Below are 20225 nucleotides of genomic sequence, written 5' to 3'. Positions count from 1 at the left end.
AAAATTAAATGTAAAATGTAATAGAAAAGAATGTTATGGCAATATAAAATTACCTACAGCACCTGGTATTCCCAGGTGGCCTCCCATCCAAGTACTAACCAGGCCCAACACTGCATAGCTTCCAAGATCAGATGAGATTGGGCATGTCCAGTGTGGTTTGACTGTAGGTGCTCAAAAACATTAACTTTAGACATCTTTTACTTCTTAACTCAAGTAAATTCATTGATAAGTTGAAAAAATTAAATTAAAATTTAATAGAAAAGAATGTTATGGCAGTATAAAATTAGCTACAGCACCTGGTATTCCCAGGTGGTCTCCCATTCAAGTACTAACCAGGCCCAAAACTGCATAGCTTCCAAGATCAGATGAGATTGGGCATGTCCAGTGTGGTTTGGCTGTAGGCGCTCAAAAACTTTAACTTTAGACCTCTTTTACTTCTTAACTCAAGTAAATTCATTGATAAGTTAAAAAAATGTAATGTAAAATGTAATAAAAAAGAATGTTATGGCTATATAAAATTACCTACAGCACCTGGTATTCCTAGGTGGTCTCACGTCCAAGTACTAACCATGCCCAACACTGCATAGCTTCCAAGATCAGACGAGATTGGGCATGTCCAGTGTGGTTTGGCTGTAGGTGCTCAAAAACATTAACTTTAGACCTCTTTTACTTCTTAACTCAAGTAAATTCATTGATAAGTTGAAAAAATGAAATGTAAAATGTAATAGAAAAGAATGTTTTGGCTGTCTAAAATTACCTATAGCTCCTGGTATTCCCAGGTGGTCTCCCATCCAAGTACAAACCAGACCCAACACTGCATAGCTTCCAAGATCAGACGAGATTGGGCAAGTCCACTGTGGTTTGGCTGTATGTGCTCAAAAGCATTAAATTTAGACCGCTATTACTTCTTAACACAAGTAAATTCATTGATAAGTTGAAAAAATTAAATGTAAAATGTAATAGAATAGAATGTTATGGCAGTATAAAATTACCTACAGCACCTGGGTTTCCAAGGTAGTCTCCCATCCAATTACTAACCAGTCTCAACACTGCATAGCTTCCAAGATCAGATGAGATTGGGCATGTCCAGTGTGGTTTGACTGTAGGTGCTCAAAAACATTAACTTTAGACATCTTTTACTTCTTAACTCAAGTAAATTCATTGATAAGTTGAAAAAATTAAATGTAAAATTTAATAGAAAAGAATGTTATTGCAGTATAAAATTACCTACAGCACCTGGTATTCCCAAGTTGTCTACCATTCAAGTACTAACCAGGCCCAACACTGCATAGCTTCCAAGATCAGACGAGATTGGGCATGTCCAGTGTGGTTTGGCTGTAGGCACTCAAAAACATTAACTTTAGACCTCTTTTACTTCTTAACTCAAGTAAATTCATTGATAAGTTGAAAAAATGTAATGTAAAATGTAATAGAAAAGAATGTTATGGCTATATAAAATTACCTACAGCACCTGGTATTCCCAGGTGGTCTCCCGTCCAATTACTAACCAGGCCCAACACTGCATAGCTTCCAAGATCAGACGAGATTGGGCATGTCCAGTGTGGTTTGGCTGTAGGTGCTCAAAAGCATTAACTTTAGACCTCTATTACTTCTTAACTCAAGTTAATTCATTGATAAGTTGAAAAAATTAAATGTAAAATGTAATAGAAAAGACTGTTATGGCAGTATAAAATTACCTACAGCACCTGGGATTCCTAGGTGGTTTCCCATCCAAGTACTAACCAGGCCTAAATACTGCATAGCTTCCAAGATCAGACGAGATTGGGCATGTCCAGTGTGGTTTGGCTGTAGGCACTCAAAAACATTAACTTTAGACCTCTTTTACTTCTTTACTCAAGTAAATTCATTGATAAGTTGAAAAAATTAAATGTAAAATGTAATAGAAAAGAATATTATGGCTGCATAAAATTACCTACAGCACCTGGTATTCCTAGGTGGTCTCCCATCCAAGTACTAACCAGGCCCAACACTGCATAGCTACCAAGATCAGACGAGATTGGGCATGTCCAGTGTGGTTTGGCTGTAGGTGCTCAAAAACATTAACTTTAGACCTCTATTACTTCTTAACTCAAGTAAATTCATTGATAAGTTGAAATAATTAAATGTAAAATGTAATAGAAAAGAATGTTATGGCAGTATAAAATTACCTACTGCACCTGGTTTTCCCAGGTGGTCTCCCATCCAAGTACTGGCCAGGGCCAACACTGCATAGCTACCAAGATCAGACGAGATTGGTTATGTCCAGTGTGGATTGGCTGTAGGTGCTCAAAAGCGTTAACTTTAGACCTCTATTACTTCTTAACTCAAGGAAATTCATTGATAAGTTGAAAAAATTAAATGTAAAATGTAATAGAAAAGAATGTTATGGCAGTGTAAAATTACCTACAGCATCTGATATTCCCAGGTGGTTTCCCATCCAAGTACTTACCAGGCCCAACACTGCATAGCTTCCAAAATCAGACAAGAATGGGCATGTCCACTGTGGTTTGGCTGGAAGTGCTCAAAAACATTAACTTTAGACCTCATTTACTTCTTAACTCAAGTAAATTCAATGATAAGTTGAAAAATGAAATGTAAAATGTAATAGAAAAGAATGTTATGGCAGTATAAAATTACCTACAGCTCCTGGTATTCCCAGGAGGTCTCCTATCCAAGTACTAACCAGGCCCAACACTGCATAGCTTCCAAGATCAGACGAGATTGGGCATGTCCAGTGTGGTTTGGCTGTAAGTGCTCAAAAACATTAACTTTAGACCTCTATTACCTCTTAACTCAAGAAAATTCATTGATAAGTTGAAGAAATTAAATGTAAAATGTAATAAAAAAGAATGTTATGGCAGTATAAAATTACCTACAGCACCTGGTATTCCCAGGTGGTCTCCCATCCAAGTGCTAACCAGGCACAACACTGCATAGCTTCCAAGTTCAGACGAGATTGGGCATGTCCAGTGTGGTATGGCTGTAGGTGCTCAAAAACATTAACTTTAGACCTATTTTACTTCTTAACTCAAATAAATTCAATGATAAGTTGAAAAATGAAATGTAAAATGTAATAGAAAAGAATGTTATGGCAGTCTAAAATTACCTAGAGCACCTGTTATTCCCAGGAGGTCTCCCTTCCAAGTACTAACCAGGCCCATCACTGCATAGCTTCCAAGATCAGACGAGATTGGGCATGTCCAGTGTGGTTTGACTGTAGGTGCTCAAAAATATTAACTTTAGACATCTTATACTTCTTAACTCAAGTAAATTCATTGATAAGTTGAAAAAATTAAATTAAAATTTAATAGAAAAGAATGTTATGGCAGTATAAAATTACCTACAGCACCTGGTATTCCCAGGTGGTCTCCCATTCAAGTACTAACCAGGCCCAAAACTGCATAGCTTCCAAGATCAGACGAGATTGGGCATGTCCAGTGTGGTTTGGCTGTAGGCGCTCAAAAACATTAACTTTAGACCTCTTTTACTTCTTAACTCAAGTAAATTCATTGATAAGTTGAAAAAATGTAATGTAAAATGTAATAGAAAAGAATGTTATGGCTATATAAAATTACCTACAGCACCTGGTTTTCCCAGGTGGTCTCCAGTCCAAGTACTAACCAGGCCCAACACTGCATAGCTTCCAAGATCAGACGAGATTGGGCATCTCCAGTGTGGTTTGGCTGTAGGTGCTCAAAAGCATTAACTTTAGACCTCTATTACTTCTTAACTCAAGTAAATTCATTGATAAGTTGAAAAAATTAAATGTAAAAAGTAATAGAAAAGACTGTTATGGCAGTATAAAATTACCTCCAGCACCTGGGATTCCTAGGTGGTCTCTCATCCAAGTACTAACCATGCCCAACACTGCATAGCTTCCAAGATCAGATGAGATTGGGCATGTCCAGTGTGGTTTGACTGTAGGTGCTCAAAAACAATAACTTTAGACATCTTTTACTTCATAACTCAAGTAAATTCATTGATAAGTTGAAAAAATTAAATGTAAAATGTAATAGAAAAGAATGTTTTGGCTGTATAAAATTACCTACAGCACCTGGTATTCCCAGGTGGTCTCCCATCCAAGTACAAACCAGGCCCAACACTGCATAGCTTCCAAGATCAGACGAGATTGGGCATGTCCAGTGTGGTTTGACTGTAGGTGCTCAAAAGCATTAAATTTAGACCTCTATTACTTCTTAACTCAAGTAAATTCATTGAAAAGATAAAAAAATGTAATGTAAAATGTAATAGAAAATAATGTTATGGCTATATAAAATTACCTACAGCACCTGGTATTCCCAGGTGGTTTCCCATCCAAGTACTAACCAGGCCCAACACTGCATAGCTTCCAAGATCAAACGAGATTGGGCATGTCCAGTGTGGTTTGGCTGTAGGTGCTCAAAAGCATTAACTTTAGACCTCTATTACTTCTTAACTCAAGTAAATTCATTGATAAGTTGAAAAAATTAAATGTAAAATGTAATAGAAAAGACTGTTATGGCAGTATAAAATTACCTACAGCACCTGGGATTCCTAGGTGGTTTCCCATCCAAGTACTAACCAGGCCCACCACTGCATAGCTTCCAAGATCAGACGAGATTGGGCATGTCCAGTGTGGTTTGGCTGTAGGTGCTCAAAAACATTAACTTTAGACCTCTTTTACTTCTTTACTCAAGTAAATTCATTGATAAGTTGAAAAAACTAAATGTAAAATGTAATAGAAAAGAATGTTATGGCTGCATAAAATTACCTACTGCACCTGGTATTCCAAGGTGGTCTCCCATCCAAGTACTAACCAGGCCCACCACTGCATAGCTACCAAGTTCTGAGGAGATTGGTTATGTCCAGTGTGGATTGGCTGTAGGTGCTCAAAAACATTAACTTTAGACCTCTTTTACTTCTTAACTCAAGTAAATTCAATGATAAGTTGAAAAATGAAATGTAAAATGTAATAGAAAAGAATGTTATGGCAGCATAAAATTACCTACAACTCCTGGTATTCCCAGGTGGTCTCCCATACAAGTACTAACCATCCCAACACTGCATAGCTTCCAAGATCAGATGAGATTGGGCATGTCCAGTGTGGTTTGGCTGTAGGCGCTCAAAAACATTAACTTTAGACCTCTTTTACTTCTTAACTCAAGTAAATTCATTGATAAGTTGAAAAAATTTAATGTAAAATGTAATAGAAAAGAATGTTATGGCTATATAAAATTACCTACAGCACCTGGTATTCCCAGGTGGTCTCCAGTCCAAGTACTAACCAGGCCCAACACTGAATAGCTTCCAAGATCAGACGAGATTGGGCATGTCCAGTGTGGTTTGGCTGTAGGTGCTCAAAAGCATTAACTTTAGACCTCTATTACTTCTTAACTCAAGTAAATTCATTGATAAGTTGAAAAAATTAAATGTAAAAAGTAACAGAAAGGACTGTTATGGCAGTATAAAATTACCTACAGCACCTGGGATTCCTAGGTGGTCTCCCATACAAGTACTAACCAGGCCCAACACTGCATAGCTTCCAAGATCAGATGAGATTGGGCATGTCCTGTGTGGTTTGACTGTAGGTGCTCAAAAACATTAACTTTAGACATCTTTTACTTCTTAACTCAAGTAAATTCATTGATAAGTTGAAAAAATTAAATGTAAAATATAATAGAAAAGAATGTTATTGCAGTATAAAATTACCTACAGCACCTGGTATTCCCAGGTTGTCTACCATTCAAGTACTAACCAGGCCCAACACTGCATAGCTTCCAAGATCAGACGAGATTGGGCATGTCCAGTGTGGTTTGGCTGTAGGCACTCAAAAAATTTAACTTTAGACCTTATTTACTTCTTAACTCAAGTAAATTCATTGATAAGTTGTAAAAAATGTAATGTAAAATGTAATAGATAAGAATGTTATGGCTATATAAAATTACCTACAGCACCTGGTATTCCCAGGTGGTCTCCCATCCAAGTACTAACCAGGCCCAACACTGCATAGCTTCCAAGATCTGACGAGATTGGGCATGTCCAGTGTGGTTTGGCTGTAGGTGCTCAAAAACATTAACTTTAGACCTCTTTTACTTCTTAACTCAAGTAAATTCAATGAAAAGTTGAAAAATTAAATGTAAAATGTAATAGAAACGAATGTTATGGCAGTATAAAATTACCTACAGCTCCTGGTATTCCCAGGTGGTCTCCCATCCAAGTACTAACCAGGCCCAACACTGCATAGTTTCCAAGATCAGACGAGATTGGGCATGTCCACTGTGTTTGGGCTGTAGATGCTCAAAAACTTTAACTTTAGACCTCTATTACTTCTTAACTCAAGTAAATTCATTGATAAGTTGAAAAAATTAAATTTAAAATGTAATAGAAATGAATGTTATGGCAGTATAAAATTACCTACAGCACCTGGTATTCCCAGGTGGTCTCCCATCCAAGTACTAACCAGGCCCAACACTGCATAGCTTCCAAGATCAGACGAGATTGGGCATGTCCAGTGCGGTTAGACTGTAGGTGCTCAAAAACATTAACTTTAGACATCTTTTACTTCTTAACTCAAGTAAATTCATTGATAAGTTGAAAAAATTAAATTAAAATTTAATAGAAAAGAATGTTATGGCAGCATAAAATTACCTACAGCACCTGGTATTCCCAGGTGGTCTCCCATTCAAGTACTAACCAGGCCCAAAACTGCATAGCTTCCAAGATCAGACGAGATTGGGCATGTCCAGTGTGGTTTGGCTGTAGGCGCTCAAAAACATTAACTTTAGACCTCTTTTACTTTTTAACTCAAGTAAATTCATTGATAAGTTGAAAAAATGTAATGTAAAATGTAATAGAAAAGAATGTTATGGCTAAATAAAATTACCTACAGCACCTGGTATTCCCAGGTGGTCTCACGTCCAAGTACTAACCAGGCCCAACACTGCATAGCTTCCAAGATCAGACGAGATTGGGCATGTCCAGTGTGGTTTGGCTGTAGGTGCTCAAAAACATTAACTTTAGACCTCTTTTACTTCTTAACTCAAGTAAATTCATTGATAAGTTGAAAAAATGAAATGTAAAATGTAATAGAAAAGAATGTTTTGGCTGTCTAAAATTACCTATAGCTCCTGGTATTCCCAGGTGGTCTCCCATCCAAGTACAAACCAGACCCAACACTGCATAGCTTCCAAGATCAGATGAGATTGGGCAAGTCCACTGTGGTATGGCTGTATGTGCTCAAAAGCATTAAATTTAGACCGCTATTACTTCTTAACACAAGTAAATTCATTGATAAGTTGAAAAAATTAAATGTAAAATGTAATAGAAAAGACTGTTATGGCAGTATAAAATTACCTACAGCACCTGGGATTCCTAGGTGGTCTCCCATCTTAGTACTAACCAGGTCCAACACTGCATAGCTTCCAAGATCAGACGAGATTGGGCATGTCCAGTGTGGTTTGGCTGTAGGTGCTCAAAAACATTAACTTTAGACATCTTTTACTTCTTAACTCAAGTAAATTCATTGATAAGTTGAAAAAATTAAATTAAAATTTAATAGAAAAGAATGTTATGGCAGTATAAAATTAGCTAAAGCACCTGGTATTCCCAGGTGGTCTCCCATTCAAGTACTAACCAGGCCCAAAACTGCATAGCTTCCAAGATCAGGCGAGATTGGGAATGTCCAGTGTGGTTTGGCTGTAGGCGCTCAAAAACATTAACTTTAGACCTCTTTTACTTCTTAACTCAAGTAAATTCATTGATAAGTTAAAAAAATGTAATGTAAAATGTAATAGAAAAGAATGTTATGCCTATATAAAATTACCTACAGCACCTGGTATTCCCAGGTGGTCTCCCATACAAGTACTAACCATCCCAACACTGCATAGCTTCCAAGATCAGATGAGATTGGGCATGTCCAGTGTGGTTTGGCTGTAGGCGCTCAAAAACATTAACTTTAGACCTCTTTTACTTCTTAACTCAAGTAAATTCATTGATAAGTTGAAAAAATGTAATGTAAAATGTAATAGAAAAGAATGTTATGGCTATATAAAATTACCTACAGCACCTGGTATTCCCAGGTGGTCTCCAGTCCAAGTACTAACCAGGCCCAACACTGCATAGCTTCCAAGATCAGACGAGATTGGGCATGTCCAGTGTGGTTTGGCTGTAGGTGCTCAAAAGCATTAACTTTAGACCTCTATTACTTTTTAACTCAAGTAAATTCATTGATAAGTTGAAAAAATAAAATGTAAAAAGTAATAGAAAAGACTGTTATGGCAGTATAAAATTACCTCCAGCACCTGGGATTCCTAGGTGGTCTCCCATCCAAGTACTAACCATGCCCAACACTGCATAGCTTCCAATATCAGATGAGATTGGGCATGTCCAGTGTGGTTTGACTGTAGGTGCTCAAAAACATTAACTTTAGACATCTTTTACTTCTTAACTCAAGTAAATTCATTGATAAGTTGAAAAAATTAAATGTAAAATGTAATAGAAAAGAATGTTTTGGCTGTATAAAATTACCTACAGCACCTGGTATTCCCAGGTGGTCTCCCATCCAAGTACAAACCAGGCCCAACACTGCATAGCTTCCAAGATTAGACGAGATTGGGCATGTCCAGTGTGGTTTGACTGTAGGTGCTCAAAAGCATTAAATTTAGACCTCTATTACTTCTTAACTCAAGTAAATTCACTGAAAAGTTGAAAAAATGTAATGTAAAATGTAATAGAAAATAATGTTATGGCAGTATAAAATTACCTACAGCACCTGGTATTCCCAGGATGTTTCCCGTCCAAGTACTAACCAGGCCCAACACTGCATAGCTTCCAAGATCAAACGAGATTGGGCATGTCCAGTGTGGTTTGGCTGTAGGTGCTCAAAAGCATTAACTTTAGACCTCTATTACTTCTTAACTCAAGTAAATTCATTGATAAGTTGAAAAAATTAAATGTAAAATGTAATAGAAAAGACTGTTATGGCAGTATAAAATTATCTACAGCACCTGGGATTCCTAGGTGGTTTCCCATCCAAGTACTAACCAGGCCCAACACTGCATAGCTTCCAAGATCAGACGAGATTGGGCATGTCCAGAGTGGTTTGGCTGTAGGTGCTCAAACACCTTAACTTTAGACCTCTTTTACTTCTTTACTCAAGTAAATTCATTGATAAGTTGAAAAAACTAAATGTAAAATGTAATAGAAAAGAATGTTATGGCTGCATAAAATTACCTACTGCACCTGGTATTCCAAGGTGGTCTCGCATCCAAGTACTAACCAGGCCCACCACTGCATAGCTACCAAGTTCAGAGGAGATTGGTTATGTCCAGTGTGGATTGGCTGTAGGTTCTCAAAAGCATTAACTTTAGACCTCTATTACTTCTTAACTCACGGAAATTCATTGATAAGTTGAAAAAATTAAATGTAAAATGTAATAGAAAAGAATTTTATGCCAGTATAAAATTATCTACAGCACCTGGTATTCCCAGGTGGTCTCCCATCCAAGTACTAACCAGGCCCAACACTGCATAGCTTTCAAGATCAGACAAGATTGGGCATGTCCAGTGTGGTTTGGCTGTAGGTGCTCAAAAACATTAACTTTAGACCTCTTTTACTTCTTAACTCAAGTAAATTCATTGATAAGTTGAAAAAATTAAATGTAAAATGTAATAGAAAAGACTGTTATGGCAGTATAAAATTACCTACAGCACCAGGGATTCCTAGGTGGTCTCCCATCTTAGTACTAACCAGGTCCAACACTGCATAGCTTCCAAGATCAGACGAGATTGGGCATGTCCAGTGTGGTTTGGCTGTAGGTGCTCAAACATATTAACTTTAGACCTCTTTTACTTCTTAACTCAAGTAAATTCATTGATAAGTTGAAAAAATTAAATGTAAAATGTAATAGAAAAGAATGTTATGGCTGCATAAAATTACATACAGCACCTGGTATTCCTAGGTGGTCTCCCATTCAAGTACTAACCAGGCTCAACACTGCATAGCTTCCAAGATCAGACAAGATTGGGCATGTCCAGTGTGGTTTGGCTGTAGGTGCTCAAAAATATTAACTTTAGACCTCTATTACTTCTTAACTCAAGTAAATTCATTGATAAGTTGAAAAAATTAAATGTAAAATGTAATAGAAAAGAATGTTATGGCAATATAAAATTACCTAGAGCACCTGGTATTCCCAGGTGGTCTCCCATCCAAGTACTAACCAGGCCCAACACTGCATAGCTTCCAAGATCAGACGAGATTGGGCATGTCCAGTGTGGTTTGGCTGTAGGTGCTCAAAAACAATAACTTTAGACATCTTTTACTTCTTAACTCAAGTAAATTCATTGATAAGTTGAAAAAATTAAATTAAAATTTAATAGAAAAGAATGTTATGGCAGTATAAAATTAGCTACAGCACCTGGTATTCCCAGGTGGTCTCCCATTCAAGTACTAACCAGGCCCAAAACTGCATAGCTTCCAAGATCAGACGAGATTGGGCATGTCCAGTGTGGTTTGGCTGTAGGCGCTCAAAAACATTAACTTTAGACCTCTTTTACTTCTTAACTCAAGTAAATTCATTGATAAGTTAAAAAAATTAAATGTAAAATGTAATAGAAAAGAATGTTATGGCAGTATAAAATTACCTACAGCATCTGGTATTCCAAGGTGGTCTCCCATCCAAGTACTTACCAGGCCCAACACTGCATAGCTTCCAAAATCAGACAAGAATGGGCATGTGCACTGTGGTTTGGCTGGAAGTGCTGAAAAACATTAACTTTAGACCTCATTTACTTCTTAACTCAAGTAAATTCAATGATAAGTTGAAAAATGAAATGTAAAATGTAATAGAAAAGAATGTTAAGGCAGTATAAAATTACCTACAGCTCCTGGTATTCCCAGGAGGACTCCTATCCAAGTACTAACCAGGCCCAACACTGCATAGCTTCCAAGATCAGACGAGATTGGGCATGTCCAGTGTGGTTTGGCTGTAAGTGCTCAAAAACATTAACTTTAGACCTCTATTACCTCTTAACTCAAGAAAATTAATTGATAAGTTGAAGAAATTAAATGTAAAATGTAATAGAAAAGAATGTTATGGCAGTATAAAATTACCTACAGCACCTGGTATTCCCAGGTGGTCTCCCATCCAAGTACTAACCAGGCCCAACACTGCATAGCTTCCAAGTTCAGACGAAATTGGGCATGTCCAGTGTGGTATGGCTGTAGGTGCTCATAAACATTAACTTTAGACCTCTTTTACTTCTTAACTCAACTAAATTCAATGATAAGTTGAAAAATGAAATGTAAAATGTAATAGAAAAGAATGTTATGGCAGTCTAAAATTACCTAGAGCACCAGGTATTCCCAGGAGGTCTCCCTTCCAAGTACTAACCAGGCCCATCACTGCATAGCTTCCAAGATCAGACGAGATTGGGCATGTCCAGTGTGGTTTGACTGTAGGTGCTCAAAATATTAACTTTAGACATCTTTTACTTCTTAACTCAAGTAAATTCATTGATAAGTTGAAAAAATTAAATTAAAATTTAATAGAAAAGAATGTTATGGCAGTATAAAATTACCTACAGCACCTGGTATTCCCAGGTGGTCTCCCATACAAGTACTAACCAGGCCCAACACTGCATAGCTTCCAAGATCAGACGAGATTGGGCATGTCCAGTGTGGTTTGGCTGTAGGTGCTCAAAAGCATTAACTTTAGACCTCTATTACTTTTTAACTCAAGTAAATTCATTGATAAGTTGAAAAAATTAAATGTAAAAAGTAATAGAAAAGACTGTTATGGCAGTATAAAATTACCTCCAGCACCTGGGATTCCTAGGTGGTCTCCCATCCAAGTACTAACCATGCCCAACACTGCATAGCTTCCAAGATCAGATGAGATTGGGCATGTCCAGTGTGGTTTGACTGTAGGTGCTCAAAAACATTAACTTTAGACATCTTTTACTTCTTAACTCAAGTAAATTCATTGATAAGTTGAAAAAATTAAATGTAAAATGTAATAGAAAAGAATGTTTTGGCTGTATAAAATTACCTACAGCACCTGGTATTCCCAGGTGGTCTCCCATCCAAGTACAAACCAGGCCCAACACTGCATAGCTTCCAAGATTAGACGAGATTGGGCATGTCCAGTGTGGTTTGACTGTAGGTGCTCAAAAGCATTAAATTTAGACCTCTATTACTTCTTAACTCAAGTAAATTCATTGAAAAGTTGAAAAAATGTAATGTAAAATGTAATAGAAAATAATGTTATGGCAGTATAAAATTACCTACAGCACCTGGTATTCCCAGGTGGTTTCCCGTCCAAGTACTAACCAGGCCCAACACTGCATAGCTTCCAAGATCAAACGAGATTGGGCATGTCCAGTGTGGTTTGGCTGTAGGTGCTCAAAAGCATTAACTTTAGACCTCTATTACTTCTTAACTCAAGTAAATTCATTGATAAGTTGAAAAAATTAAATGTAAAATGTAATAGAAAAGACTGTTATGGCAGTATAAAATTACCTACAGCACCTGGGATTCCTAGGTGGTTTCCCATCCAAGTACTAACCAGGCCCAACACTGCATAGCTTTCAAGATCAGACAAGATTGGGCATGTCCAGTGTGGTTTGGCTGTAGGTGCTCAAAAACCTTAACTTTAGACCTCTTTTACTTCTTTACTCAAGTAAATTCATTGATAAGTTGAAAAAACTAAATGTAAAATGTAATAGAAAAGAATGTTATGGCTGCATAAAATTACCTACTGCACCTGGTATTCCAAGGTGGTCTCGCATCCAAGTACTAACCAGGCCCACCACTGCATAGCTACCAAGTTCAGAGGAGATTGGTTATGTCCAGTGTGGATTGGCTGTAGGTTCTCAAAAGCATTAACTTTAGACCTCTATTACTTCTTAACTCACGGAAATTCATTGATAAGTTGAAAAAATTAAATGTAAAATGTAATAGAAAAGAATGTTATGCCAGTATAAAATTATCTACAGCACCTGGTATTCCCAGGTGGTCTCCCATCCAAGTACTAACCAGGCCCAACACTGCATAGCTTTCAAAATCAGACGAGATTGGGCATGTCCAGTGTGGTTTGGCTGTAGGTGCTCAAAAACATTAACTTTAGACCTCTTTTACTTCTTAACTCAAGTAAATTCATTGATAAGTTGAAAAAATTAAATGTAAAATGTAATAGAAAAGAATGTTATTGCAGTATAAAATTACCTACAGCACCTGGTATTTCCAGGTGGTCTCCCATCCAAGTACTAACCAGGCCCAACACTGTATAGTTTCCAAGTTCAGACGAGATTGGGCTTGTCCAGTGTGGTTTGCCTGTAGGTGCTCAAAAACATTAACTTTAGACCTCTTTTACTTCTTAACTCAAGTAAATTCAATGATAAGTTGAAAAATGAAATGTAAAATGTAATAGAAAAGAATGTTATGGCAGCATAAAATTACCTACAACTCCTGGTATTCCCAGGTGGTCTCCCATACAAGTACTAACCATCCCAACACTGCATAGCTTCCAAGATCAGATGAGATTGGGCATGTCCAGTGTGGTTTGGCTGTAGGCGCTCAAAAACATTAACTTTAGACCTCTTTTACTTCTTAACTCAAGTAAATTCATTGATAAGTTGAAAAAATGTAATGTAAAATGTAATAGAAAAGAATGTTATGGCTATATAAAATTACCTACAGCACCTGGTATTCCCAGGTGGTCTCCAGTCCAAGTACTAACCAGGCCCAACACTGCATAGCTTCCAAGATCAGACGAGATTGGGCATGTCCAGTGTGGTTTGGCTGTAGGTGCTCAAAAGCATTAACTTTAGACCTCTATTACTTCTTAACTCAAGTAAATTCATTGATAAGTTGAAAAAATTAAATGTAAAAAGTAATAGAAAAGACTGTTATGGCAGTATAAAATTACCTACAGCACCTGGGATTCCTAGGTGGTCTCCCATCCAAGTACTAACCAGGCCCAACACTGCATAGCTACCAAGATCAGATGAGATTGGGCATGTCCAGTGTGGTTTGACTGTAGGTGCTCAAAAACATTAACTTTAGACATCTTTTACTTCTTAACTCAAGTAAATTCATTGATAAGTTGAAAAAATTAAATGTAAAATATAATAGAAAAGAATGTTATTGCAGTATAAAATTACCTACAGCACCTGGTATTCCCAGGTTGTCTACCATTCAAGTACTAACCAGGCCCAACACTGCATAGCTTCCAAGATCAGACGAGATTGGGCATGTCCAGTGTGGTTTGGCTGTAGGCACTCAAAAAATTTAACTTTAGACCTTATTTACTTCTTAACTCAAGTAAATTCATTGATAAGTTGTAAAAAATGTAATGTAAAATGTAATAGAAAAGAATGTTAAGGCAGTATAAAATTACCTACAGCTCCTGGTATTCCCAGGAGGTCTCCTATCCAAGTACTAACCAGGCCCAACACTGCATAGCTTCCAAGATCAGACGAGATTGGGCATGTCCAGTGTGGTTTGGCTGTAAGTGCTCAAAAACATTAACTTTAGACCTCTATTACCTCTTAACTCAAGAAAATTCATTGATAAGTTGAAGAAATTAAATGAAAAATGTAATAGAAAAGAATGTTATGGCAGTATAAAATTACCTACAGCACCTGGTATTCCCAGGTGGTCTCCCATCCAAGTACTAACCAGGCCCAACACTGCATAGCTTCCAAGTTCAGACGAAATTGGGCATGTCCAGTGTGGTATGGCTGTAGGTGCTCATAAACATTAACTTTAGACCTCTTTTACTTCTTAACTCAACTAAATTCAATGATAAGTTGAAAAATGAAATGTAAAATGTAATAGAAAAGAATGTTATGGCAGTCTAAAATTACCTAGAGCACCTGGTATTCCCAGGAGGTCTCCCTTCCAAGTACTAACCAGGCCCATCACTGCATAGCTTCCAAGATCAGACGAGATTGGGCATGTCCAGTGTGGTTTGACTGTAGGTGCTCAAAAATATTAACTTTAGACATCTTTTACTTCTTAACTCAAGTAAATTCATTGATAAGTTGAAAAAATTAAATTAAAATTTAATAGAAAAGAATGTTATGGCAGTATAAAATTACCTACAGCACCTGGTATTCCCAGGTGGTCTCCCATACAAGTACTCCCAACACTGCATAGCTTCCAAGATCAGATGAGATTGGGCATGTCCAGTGTGGTTTGGCTGTAGGCGCTCAAAAACATTAACTTTAGACCTCTTTTACTTCTTAACTCAAGTAAATTAATTGATAAGTTGAAAAAATGTAATGTAAAATGTAATAGAAAAGAATGTTATGGCTATATAAAATTACCTACAGCACCTGGTATTCCCAGGTGGTCTCCAGTCCAAGTACTAACCAGGCCCAACACTGCATAGCTTCCAAGATCAGACGAGATTGGGCATGTCCAGTGTGGTTTGGCTGTAGGTGCTCAAAAGCATTAACTTTAGACCTCTATTACTTCTTAACTCAAGTAAATTCATTGATAAGTTGAAAAAATTAAATGTAAAAAGTAAAAGAAAAGACTGTTATGGCAGTATAAAATTACCTCCAGCACCTGGGATTCCTAGGTAGTCTCCCATCCAAGTACTAACCATACCCAACAATGCATAGCTTCCAAGATCAGATGAGATTGGGCATGTCCAGTGTGGTTTGACTGTAGGTGCTCAAAAACATTAACTTTAGACATCTTTTACTTCTTAACTCAAGTAAATTCATTGATAAGTTGAAAAAATTAAATGTAAAATGTAATAGAAAAGAATGTTTTGGCTGTATAAAATTACCTACAGCACCTGGTATCCCCAGGTGGTTTCCCGTCCAAGTACTAACCAGGCCCAACACTGCATAGCTTCCAAGATCAAACGAGATTGGGCATGTCCAGTGTGGTTTGGCTGTAGGTGCTCAAAAGCATTAACTTTAGACCTCTATTACTTCTTAACTCAAGTAAATTCATTGATAAGTTGAAAAAATTAAATGTAAAATGTAATAGAAAAGACTGTTATGGCAGTATAAAATTACCTACAGCACCTGGGATTCCTAGGTGGTTTCCCATCCAAGTACTAACCAGGCCCAACACTGCATAGCTTCCAAGATCAGACAAGATTGGGCATGTCAAGTGTGGTTTGGCTGTAGGTGCTCAAAAACCTTAACTTTAGACCTCTTTTACTTCTTTACTCAAGTAAATTCATTGATAAGTTGAAAAAACTAAATGTAAAATGTAATAGAAAAGAATGTTATGGCTGCATAAAATTACCTACTGCACCTGGTATTCCAAGGTGGTCTCGCATCCAAGTACTAACCAGGCCCACCACTGCATAGCTACCAAGTTCAGAGGATATTGGTTATGTCCAGTGTGGATTGGCTGTAGGTTCTCAAAAGCATTAACTTTAGACCTCTATTACTTCTTAACTCACGGAAATTCATTGATAAGTTGAAAAAATTAAATGTAAAATGTAATAGAAAAGATTGTTATGCCAGTATAAAATTATCTACAGCACCTGGTATTCCGAGGTGGTCTCCCATCCAAGTACTAACCAGGCCCAACACTGCATAGCTTTCAAAATCAGACAAGATTGGGCATGTCCAGTGTGGTTTGGCTGTAGGTGCTCAAAAACATTAACTTTAGACCTCTTTTACTTCTTAACTCAAGTAAATTCATTGATAAGTTGAAAAAATTAAATGTAAAATGTAATAGAAAAGAATGTTATTGCAGTATAAAATTACCTACAGCACCTGGTATTTCCAGGTGGTCTCCCATCCAAGTACTAACCAGGCCCAACACTGTATAGTTTCCAAGTTCAGACGAGATTGATCTTGTCCAGTGTGGTTTGCCTGTAGGTGCTCAAAAACATTAACTTTAGACCTCTTTTACTTCTTAACTCAAGTAAATTCAATGATAAGTTGAAAAATGAAATGTAAAATGTAATAGAAAAGAATGTTATGGCAGCATAAAATTACCTACAACTCCTGGTATTCCCAGGTGGTCTCCCATACAAGTACTAACCATCCCAACACTGCATAGCTTCCAAGATCAGATGAGATTGGGCATGTCCAGTGTGGTTTGGCTGTAGGCGCTCAAAAACCTTAACTTTAGACCTCTTTTACTTCTTAACTCAAGTAAATTCATTGATAAGTTGAAAAAATTAAATGTAAAAGTAATAGAAAAGACTGTTATGGCAGTATAAAATTACCTACAGCACCTGGGATTCCTAGGTGGTCTCCCATCCAAGTACTAACCAGGCCCAACACTGCATAGCTACCAAGATCAGATGAGATTGGGCATGTCCAGTGTGGTTTGACTGTAGGTGCTCAAAAACATTAACTTTAGACATCTTTTACTTCTTAACTCAAGTAAATTCATTGATAAGTTGAAAAAATTAAATGTAAAAAGTAATAGAAAAGACTGTTATGGCAGTATAAAATTACCTACAGCACCTGGGATTCCTAGGTGGTCTCCCATCCAAGTACTAACCAGGCCCAACACTGCATAGCTACCAAGATCAGATGAGATTGGGCATGTCCAGTGTGGTTTGACTGTAGGTGCTCAAAAGCATTAACTTTAGACATCTTTTACTTCTTAACTCAAGTAAATTCATTGATAAGTTGAAAAAATTAAATGTAAAATATAATAGAAAAGAATGTTATTGCAGTATAAAATTACCTACAGCACCTGGTATTCCCAGGTTGTCTACCATTCAAGTACTAACCAGGCCCAACACTGCATAGCTTCCAAGATCAGACGAGATTGGGCATGTCCAGTGTGGTTTGGCTGTAGGCACTCAAAAAATTTAACTTTAGACCTTATTTACTTCTTAACTCAAGTAAATTCATTGATAAGTTGTAAAAAATGTAATGTAAAATGTAATAGAAAAGAATGTTAAGGCAGTATAAAATTACCTACAGCTCCTGGTATTCCCAGGAGGTCTCCTATCCAAGTACTAACCAGGCCCAACACTGCATAGCTTCCAAGATCAGACGAGATTGGGCATGTCCAGTGTGGTTTGGCTGTAAGTGCTCAAAAACATTAACTTTAGACCTCTATTACCTCTTAACTCAAGAAAATTCATTGATAAGTTGAAGAAATTAAATGTAAAATGTAATAGAAAAGAATGTTATGGCAGTATAAAATTACCTACAGCACCTGGTATTCCCAGGTGGTCTCCCATCCAAGTACTAACCAGGCCCAACACTGCATAGCTTCCAAGTTCAGACGAAATTGGGCATGTCCAGTGTGGTATGGCTGTAGGTGCTCATAAACATTAACTTTAGACCTCTTTTACTTCTTAACTCAACTAAATTCAATGATAAGTTGAAAAATGAAATGTAAAATGTAATAGAAAAGAATGTTATGGCAGTCTAAAATTACCTACAGCACCTGGTATTCCCAGGAGGTCTCCCTTCCAAGTACTAACCAGGCCCATCACTGCATAGCTTCCAAGATCAGACGAGATTGGGCATGTCCAGTGTGGTTTGACTGTAGGTGCTCAAAAATATTAACTTTAGACATCTTTTACTTCTTAACTCAAGTAAATTCATTGATAAGTTGAAAAAATTAAATTAAAATTTAATAGAAAAGAATGTTATGGCAGTCTAAAATTACCTAGAGCACCTGGTATTCCCAGGAGGTCTCCCTTCCAAGTACTAACCAGGCCCATCACTGCATAGCTTCCAAGATCAGACGAGATTGGGCATGTCCAGTGTGGTTTGACTGTAGGTGCTCAAAAATATTAACTTTAGACATCTTTTACTTCTTAACTCAAGTAAATTCATTGATAAGTTGAAAAAATTAAATTAAAATTTAATAGAAAAGAATGTTATGGCAGTATAAAATTACCAACAGCACCTGGTATTCCCAGGTGGTCTCCCATACAAGTACTAACCATCCCAACACTGCATAGCTTCCAAGATCAGATGAGATTGGGCATGTCCAGTGTGGTTTGGCTGTAGGCGCTCAAAAACATTAACTTTAGACCTCTTTTACTTCTTAACTCAAGTAAATTCATTGATAAGTTGAAAAAATGTAATGTAAAATGTAATAGAAAAGAATGTTATGGCTATATAAAATTACCTACAGCACCTGGTATTCCCAGGTGGTCTCCAGTCCAAGTACTAACCAGGCCCAACACTGCATAGCTTCCAAGATCAGACGAGATTGGGCATTTCCAGTGTGGTTTGGCTGTAGGTGCTCAAAAGCATTAACTTTAGACCTCTATTACTTCTTAACTCAAGTAAATTCATTGATAAGTTGAAAAAATTAAATGTAAAAAGTAATAGAAAAGACTGTTATGGCAGTATAAAATTACCTACAGCACCTGGGATTCCTAGGTGGTCTCCCATCCAAGTACAAACCAGGCCCAACACTGCATAGCTTCCAAGATCAGACGAGATTGGGCATGTCCAGTGTGGTTTGACTGTATGTGCTCAAAAGCATTAAATTTAGACCTCTATTACTTCTTAACTCAAGTAAATTCATTGAAAAGTTGAAAAAATGTAATGTAAAATGTAATAGAAAATAATGTTATGGCAGTATAAAATTACCTACAGCACCTGGTATTCCCAGGTGGTTTCCCGTCCAAGTACTAACCAGGCCCAACACTGCATAGCTTCCAAGATCAAACGAGATTGGGCATGTCCAGTGTGGTTTGGCTGTAGGTGCTCAAAAGCATTAACTTTAGACCTCTATTACTTCTTAACTCAAGTAAATTCATTGATAAGTTGAAAAAATTAAATGTAAAATGTAATAGAAAAGACTGTTATGGCAGTATAAAATTACCTACAGCACCTGGGATTCCTAGGTGGTTTCCCATCCAAGTACTAACCAGGCCCAACACTGCATAGCTACCAAGTTCAGAGGAGATTGGTTATGTCCAGTGTGGATTGGCTGTAGGTTCTCAAAAGCATTAACTTTAGACCTCTATTACTTCTTAACTCACGGAAATTCATTGATAAGTTGAAAAAATTAAATGTAAAATGTAATAGAAAAGAATGTTATGCCAGTATAAAATTATCTACAGCACCTGGTATTCCCAGGTGGTCTCCCATCCAAGTACTAACCAGGCCCAACACTGCATAGCTTTCAAGATCAGACGAGATTGGGCATGTCCAGTGTGGTTTGGCTGTAGGTGCTCAAAAACATTAACTTTAGACCTCTTTTACTTCTTAACTCAAGTAAATTCATTGATAAGTTGAAAAAATTAAATGTAAAATGTAATAGAAAAGAATGTTATTGCAGTA

General features: G+C 37.1%; 4 non-coding genes and 78 pseudogenes across 4 annotated transcripts; all 82 read right to left on the bottom strand.

Moving 5' to 3' along the window:
* Positions 1-50: 50 nt before the first annotated feature.
* Positions 51-169, bottom strand: LOC148489693 (5S ribosomal RNA; annotated as a pseudogene).
* Positions 170-284: 115 nt separating this feature from the next.
* Positions 285-403, bottom strand: LOC148489692 (5S ribosomal RNA; annotated as a pseudogene).
* Positions 404-519: 116 nt separating this feature from the next.
* Positions 520-638, bottom strand: LOC148489691 (5S ribosomal RNA; annotated as a pseudogene).
* A 116-nt stretch (positions 639-754) lies between these two features.
* Positions 755-873, bottom strand: LOC148489690 (5S ribosomal RNA; annotated as a pseudogene).
* Positions 874-989: 116 nt separating this feature from the next.
* LOC148489689 (5S ribosomal RNA) lies at positions 990-1108 on the bottom strand (annotated as a pseudogene).
* Positions 1109-1224: 116 nt separating this feature from the next.
* Positions 1225-1343, bottom strand: LOC148489688 (5S ribosomal RNA; annotated as a pseudogene).
* Positions 1344-1459: 116 nt separating this feature from the next.
* On the bottom strand, positions 1460-1578 carry LOC148489687 (5S ribosomal RNA; annotated as a pseudogene).
* Positions 1579-1694: 116 nt separating this feature from the next.
* Positions 1695-1814, bottom strand: LOC148489686 (5S ribosomal RNA; annotated as a pseudogene).
* A 116-nt stretch (positions 1815-1930) lies between these two features.
* LOC148489685 (5S ribosomal RNA) lies at positions 1931-2049 on the bottom strand (annotated as a pseudogene).
* Positions 2050-2165: 116 nt separating this feature from the next.
* LOC148489684 (5S ribosomal RNA) lies at positions 2166-2284 on the bottom strand (annotated as a pseudogene).
* Positions 2285-2634: 350 nt separating this feature from the next.
* Positions 2635-2753, bottom strand: LOC148489683 (5S ribosomal RNA; annotated as a pseudogene).
* A 116-nt stretch (positions 2754-2869) lies between these two features.
* On the bottom strand, positions 2870-2988 carry LOC148489682 (5S ribosomal RNA; annotated as a pseudogene).
* Positions 2989-3103: 115 nt separating this feature from the next.
* Positions 3104-3222, bottom strand: LOC148489681 (5S ribosomal RNA; annotated as a pseudogene).
* A 115-nt stretch (positions 3223-3337) lies between these two features.
* On the bottom strand, positions 3338-3456 carry LOC148489680 (5S ribosomal RNA; annotated as a pseudogene).
* Positions 3457-3572: 116 nt separating this feature from the next.
* On the bottom strand, positions 3573-3691 carry LOC148489679 (5S ribosomal RNA; annotated as a pseudogene).
* A 116-nt stretch (positions 3692-3807) lies between these two features.
* On the bottom strand, positions 3808-3926 carry LOC148489678 (5S ribosomal RNA; annotated as a pseudogene).
* Positions 3927-4042: 116 nt separating this feature from the next.
* On the bottom strand, positions 4043-4161 carry LOC148489677 (5S ribosomal RNA; annotated as a pseudogene).
* Positions 4162-4277: 116 nt separating this feature from the next.
* LOC148489676 (5S ribosomal RNA) lies at positions 4278-4396 on the bottom strand (annotated as a pseudogene).
* Positions 4397-4512: 116 nt separating this feature from the next.
* LOC148489675 (5S ribosomal RNA) lies at positions 4513-4631 on the bottom strand (annotated as a pseudogene).
* A 116-nt stretch (positions 4632-4747) lies between these two features.
* LOC148489674 (5S ribosomal RNA) lies at positions 4748-4866 on the bottom strand (annotated as a pseudogene).
* Positions 4867-4981: 115 nt separating this feature from the next.
* On the bottom strand, positions 4982-5099 carry LOC148489673 (5S ribosomal RNA; annotated as a pseudogene).
* Positions 5100-5215: 116 nt separating this feature from the next.
* On the bottom strand, positions 5216-5334 carry LOC148489672 (5S ribosomal RNA; annotated as a pseudogene).
* Positions 5335-5450: 116 nt separating this feature from the next.
* LOC148489671 (5S ribosomal RNA) lies at positions 5451-5569 on the bottom strand (annotated as a pseudogene).
* A 116-nt stretch (positions 5570-5685) lies between these two features.
* On the bottom strand, positions 5686-5804 carry LOC148489670 (5S ribosomal RNA; annotated as a pseudogene).
* Positions 5805-5921: 117 nt separating this feature from the next.
* Positions 5922-6040, bottom strand: LOC148489669 (5S ribosomal RNA). The gene has a single exon (XR_015870444.1). It is a non-coding gene; the product is annotated as a 5S ribosomal RNA (ribosomal RNA).
* Positions 6041-6155: 115 nt separating this feature from the next.
* On the bottom strand, positions 6156-6274 carry LOC148489668 (5S ribosomal RNA; annotated as a pseudogene).
* A 116-nt stretch (positions 6275-6390) lies between these two features.
* Positions 6391-6509, bottom strand: LOC148489667 (5S ribosomal RNA; annotated as a pseudogene).
* Positions 6510-6624: 115 nt separating this feature from the next.
* On the bottom strand, positions 6625-6743 carry LOC148489666 (5S ribosomal RNA; annotated as a pseudogene).
* Positions 6744-6859: 116 nt separating this feature from the next.
* Positions 6860-6978, bottom strand: LOC148489665 (5S ribosomal RNA; annotated as a pseudogene).
* A 116-nt stretch (positions 6979-7094) lies between these two features.
* LOC148489664 (5S ribosomal RNA) lies at positions 7095-7213 on the bottom strand (annotated as a pseudogene).
* Positions 7214-7329: 116 nt separating this feature from the next.
* On the bottom strand, positions 7330-7448 carry LOC148489663 (5S ribosomal RNA; annotated as a pseudogene).
* A 115-nt stretch (positions 7449-7563) lies between these two features.
* LOC148489662 (5S ribosomal RNA) lies at positions 7564-7682 on the bottom strand (annotated as a pseudogene).
* Positions 7683-7798: 116 nt separating this feature from the next.
* Positions 7799-7916, bottom strand: LOC148489661 (5S ribosomal RNA; annotated as a pseudogene).
* A 116-nt stretch (positions 7917-8032) lies between these two features.
* On the bottom strand, positions 8033-8151 carry LOC148489660 (5S ribosomal RNA; annotated as a pseudogene).
* A 116-nt stretch (positions 8152-8267) lies between these two features.
* On the bottom strand, positions 8268-8386 carry LOC148489659 (5S ribosomal RNA; annotated as a pseudogene).
* Positions 8387-8502: 116 nt separating this feature from the next.
* Positions 8503-8621, bottom strand: LOC148489658 (5S ribosomal RNA; annotated as a pseudogene).
* Positions 8622-8737: 116 nt separating this feature from the next.
* LOC148489657 (5S ribosomal RNA) lies at positions 8738-8856 on the bottom strand (annotated as a pseudogene).
* A 116-nt stretch (positions 8857-8972) lies between these two features.
* On the bottom strand, positions 8973-9091 carry LOC148489656 (5S ribosomal RNA; annotated as a pseudogene).
* A 116-nt stretch (positions 9092-9207) lies between these two features.
* LOC148489655 (5S ribosomal RNA) lies at positions 9208-9326 on the bottom strand (annotated as a pseudogene).
* Positions 9327-9442: 116 nt separating this feature from the next.
* On the bottom strand, positions 9443-9561 carry LOC148489654 (5S ribosomal RNA; annotated as a pseudogene).
* Positions 9562-9677: 116 nt separating this feature from the next.
* LOC148489653 (5S ribosomal RNA) lies at positions 9678-9796 on the bottom strand (annotated as a pseudogene).
* Positions 9797-9912: 116 nt separating this feature from the next.
* LOC148489652 (5S ribosomal RNA) lies at positions 9913-10031 on the bottom strand (annotated as a pseudogene).
* A 116-nt stretch (positions 10032-10147) lies between these two features.
* LOC148489651 (5S ribosomal RNA) lies at positions 10148-10266 on the bottom strand (annotated as a pseudogene).
* A 115-nt stretch (positions 10267-10381) lies between these two features.
* Positions 10382-10500, bottom strand: LOC148489650 (5S ribosomal RNA; annotated as a pseudogene).
* Positions 10501-10850: 350 nt separating this feature from the next.
* LOC148489649 (5S ribosomal RNA) lies at positions 10851-10969 on the bottom strand (annotated as a pseudogene).
* Positions 10970-11085: 116 nt separating this feature from the next.
* Positions 11086-11204, bottom strand: LOC148489648 (5S ribosomal RNA). The gene has a single exon (XR_015871480.1). It is a non-coding gene; the product is annotated as a 5S ribosomal RNA (ribosomal RNA).
* Positions 11205-11319: 115 nt separating this feature from the next.
* Positions 11320-11438, bottom strand: LOC148489647 (5S ribosomal RNA; annotated as a pseudogene).
* Positions 11439-11552: 114 nt separating this feature from the next.
* Positions 11553-11671, bottom strand: LOC148489646 (5S ribosomal RNA; annotated as a pseudogene).
* A 116-nt stretch (positions 11672-11787) lies between these two features.
* Positions 11788-11906, bottom strand: LOC148489645 (5S ribosomal RNA; annotated as a pseudogene).
* A 116-nt stretch (positions 11907-12022) lies between these two features.
* On the bottom strand, positions 12023-12141 carry LOC148489644 (5S ribosomal RNA; annotated as a pseudogene).
* A 116-nt stretch (positions 12142-12257) lies between these two features.
* LOC148489643 (5S ribosomal RNA) lies at positions 12258-12376 on the bottom strand (annotated as a pseudogene).
* Positions 12377-12492: 116 nt separating this feature from the next.
* LOC148489642 (5S ribosomal RNA) lies at positions 12493-12611 on the bottom strand (annotated as a pseudogene).
* Positions 12612-12727: 116 nt separating this feature from the next.
* LOC148489641 (5S ribosomal RNA) lies at positions 12728-12846 on the bottom strand (annotated as a pseudogene).
* Positions 12847-12962: 116 nt separating this feature from the next.
* LOC148489640 (5S ribosomal RNA) lies at positions 12963-13081 on the bottom strand (annotated as a pseudogene).
* A 116-nt stretch (positions 13082-13197) lies between these two features.
* LOC148489639 (5S ribosomal RNA) lies at positions 13198-13316 on the bottom strand (annotated as a pseudogene).
* Positions 13317-13431: 115 nt separating this feature from the next.
* On the bottom strand, positions 13432-13549 carry LOC148489638 (5S ribosomal RNA; annotated as a pseudogene).
* A 116-nt stretch (positions 13550-13665) lies between these two features.
* LOC148489637 (5S ribosomal RNA) lies at positions 13666-13784 on the bottom strand (annotated as a pseudogene).
* Positions 13785-13900: 116 nt separating this feature from the next.
* Positions 13901-14019, bottom strand: LOC148489636 (5S ribosomal RNA; annotated as a pseudogene).
* Positions 14020-14135: 116 nt separating this feature from the next.
* LOC148489635 (5S ribosomal RNA) lies at positions 14136-14254 on the bottom strand (annotated as a pseudogene).
* A 117-nt stretch (positions 14255-14371) lies between these two features.
* On the bottom strand, positions 14372-14490 carry LOC148489634 (5S ribosomal RNA; annotated as a pseudogene).
* Positions 14491-14606: 116 nt separating this feature from the next.
* On the bottom strand, positions 14607-14725 carry LOC148489633 (5S ribosomal RNA). Its single transcript, XR_015871479.1, has one exon. It is a non-coding gene; the product is annotated as a 5S ribosomal RNA (ribosomal RNA).
* Positions 14726-14840: 115 nt separating this feature from the next.
* On the bottom strand, positions 14841-14959 carry LOC148489632 (5S ribosomal RNA; annotated as a pseudogene).
* A 343-nt stretch (positions 14960-15302) lies between these two features.
* On the bottom strand, positions 15303-15421 carry LOC148489631 (5S ribosomal RNA; annotated as a pseudogene).
* Positions 15422-15537: 116 nt separating this feature from the next.
* On the bottom strand, positions 15538-15656 carry LOC148489630 (5S ribosomal RNA; annotated as a pseudogene).
* A 116-nt stretch (positions 15657-15772) lies between these two features.
* Positions 15773-15891, bottom strand: LOC148489629 (5S ribosomal RNA; annotated as a pseudogene).
* A 116-nt stretch (positions 15892-16007) lies between these two features.
* On the bottom strand, positions 16008-16126 carry LOC148489628 (5S ribosomal RNA; annotated as a pseudogene).
* A 351-nt stretch (positions 16127-16477) lies between these two features.
* LOC148489627 (5S ribosomal RNA) lies at positions 16478-16596 on the bottom strand (annotated as a pseudogene).
* Positions 16597-16712: 116 nt separating this feature from the next.
* LOC148489626 (5S ribosomal RNA) lies at positions 16713-16831 on the bottom strand (annotated as a pseudogene).
* A 115-nt stretch (positions 16832-16946) lies between these two features.
* LOC148489625 (5S ribosomal RNA) lies at positions 16947-17064 on the bottom strand (annotated as a pseudogene).
* Positions 17065-17179: 115 nt separating this feature from the next.
* Positions 17180-17298, bottom strand: LOC148489624 (5S ribosomal RNA; annotated as a pseudogene).
* A 116-nt stretch (positions 17299-17414) lies between these two features.
* On the bottom strand, positions 17415-17533 carry LOC148489623 (5S ribosomal RNA; annotated as a pseudogene).
* Positions 17534-17649: 116 nt separating this feature from the next.
* On the bottom strand, positions 17650-17768 carry LOC148489622 (5S ribosomal RNA; annotated as a pseudogene).
* Positions 17769-17885: 117 nt separating this feature from the next.
* On the bottom strand, positions 17886-18004 carry LOC148489621 (5S ribosomal RNA; annotated as a pseudogene).
* Positions 18005-18120: 116 nt separating this feature from the next.
* On the bottom strand, positions 18121-18239 carry LOC148489620 (5S ribosomal RNA). The gene has a single exon (XR_015871478.1). It is a non-coding gene; the product is annotated as a 5S ribosomal RNA (ribosomal RNA).
* A 115-nt stretch (positions 18240-18354) lies between these two features.
* LOC148489619 (5S ribosomal RNA) lies at positions 18355-18473 on the bottom strand (annotated as a pseudogene).
* Positions 18474-18588: 115 nt separating this feature from the next.
* Positions 18589-18707, bottom strand: LOC148489618 (5S ribosomal RNA; annotated as a pseudogene).
* A 115-nt stretch (positions 18708-18822) lies between these two features.
* Positions 18823-18940, bottom strand: LOC148489617 (5S ribosomal RNA; annotated as a pseudogene).
* Positions 18941-19056: 116 nt separating this feature from the next.
* Positions 19057-19175, bottom strand: LOC148489616 (5S ribosomal RNA; annotated as a pseudogene).
* Positions 19176-19291: 116 nt separating this feature from the next.
* LOC148489615 (5S ribosomal RNA) lies at positions 19292-19410 on the bottom strand (annotated as a pseudogene).
* Positions 19411-19526: 116 nt separating this feature from the next.
* Positions 19527-19645, bottom strand: LOC148489614 (5S ribosomal RNA; annotated as a pseudogene).
* A 116-nt stretch (positions 19646-19761) lies between these two features.
* LOC148489613 (5S ribosomal RNA) lies at positions 19762-19880 on the bottom strand (annotated as a pseudogene).
* Positions 19881-19996: 116 nt separating this feature from the next.
* On the bottom strand, positions 19997-20115 carry LOC148489612 (5S ribosomal RNA; annotated as a pseudogene).
* Positions 20116-20225: the final 110 nt, after the last annotated feature.

The sequence above is a fragment of the Taudactylus pleione genome, unplaced genomic scaffold (assembly GCF_031769625.1).
Source record: "Taudactylus pleione unplaced genomic scaffold, aTauple2 ptg000550l, whole genome shotgun sequence".
NCBI classification, from domain to species: domain Eukaryota; kingdom Metazoa; phylum Chordata; class Amphibia; order Anura; family Myobatrachidae; genus Taudactylus; species Taudactylus pleione.
This window is presented reverse-complemented; position numbering and strand designations above follow the sequence as displayed.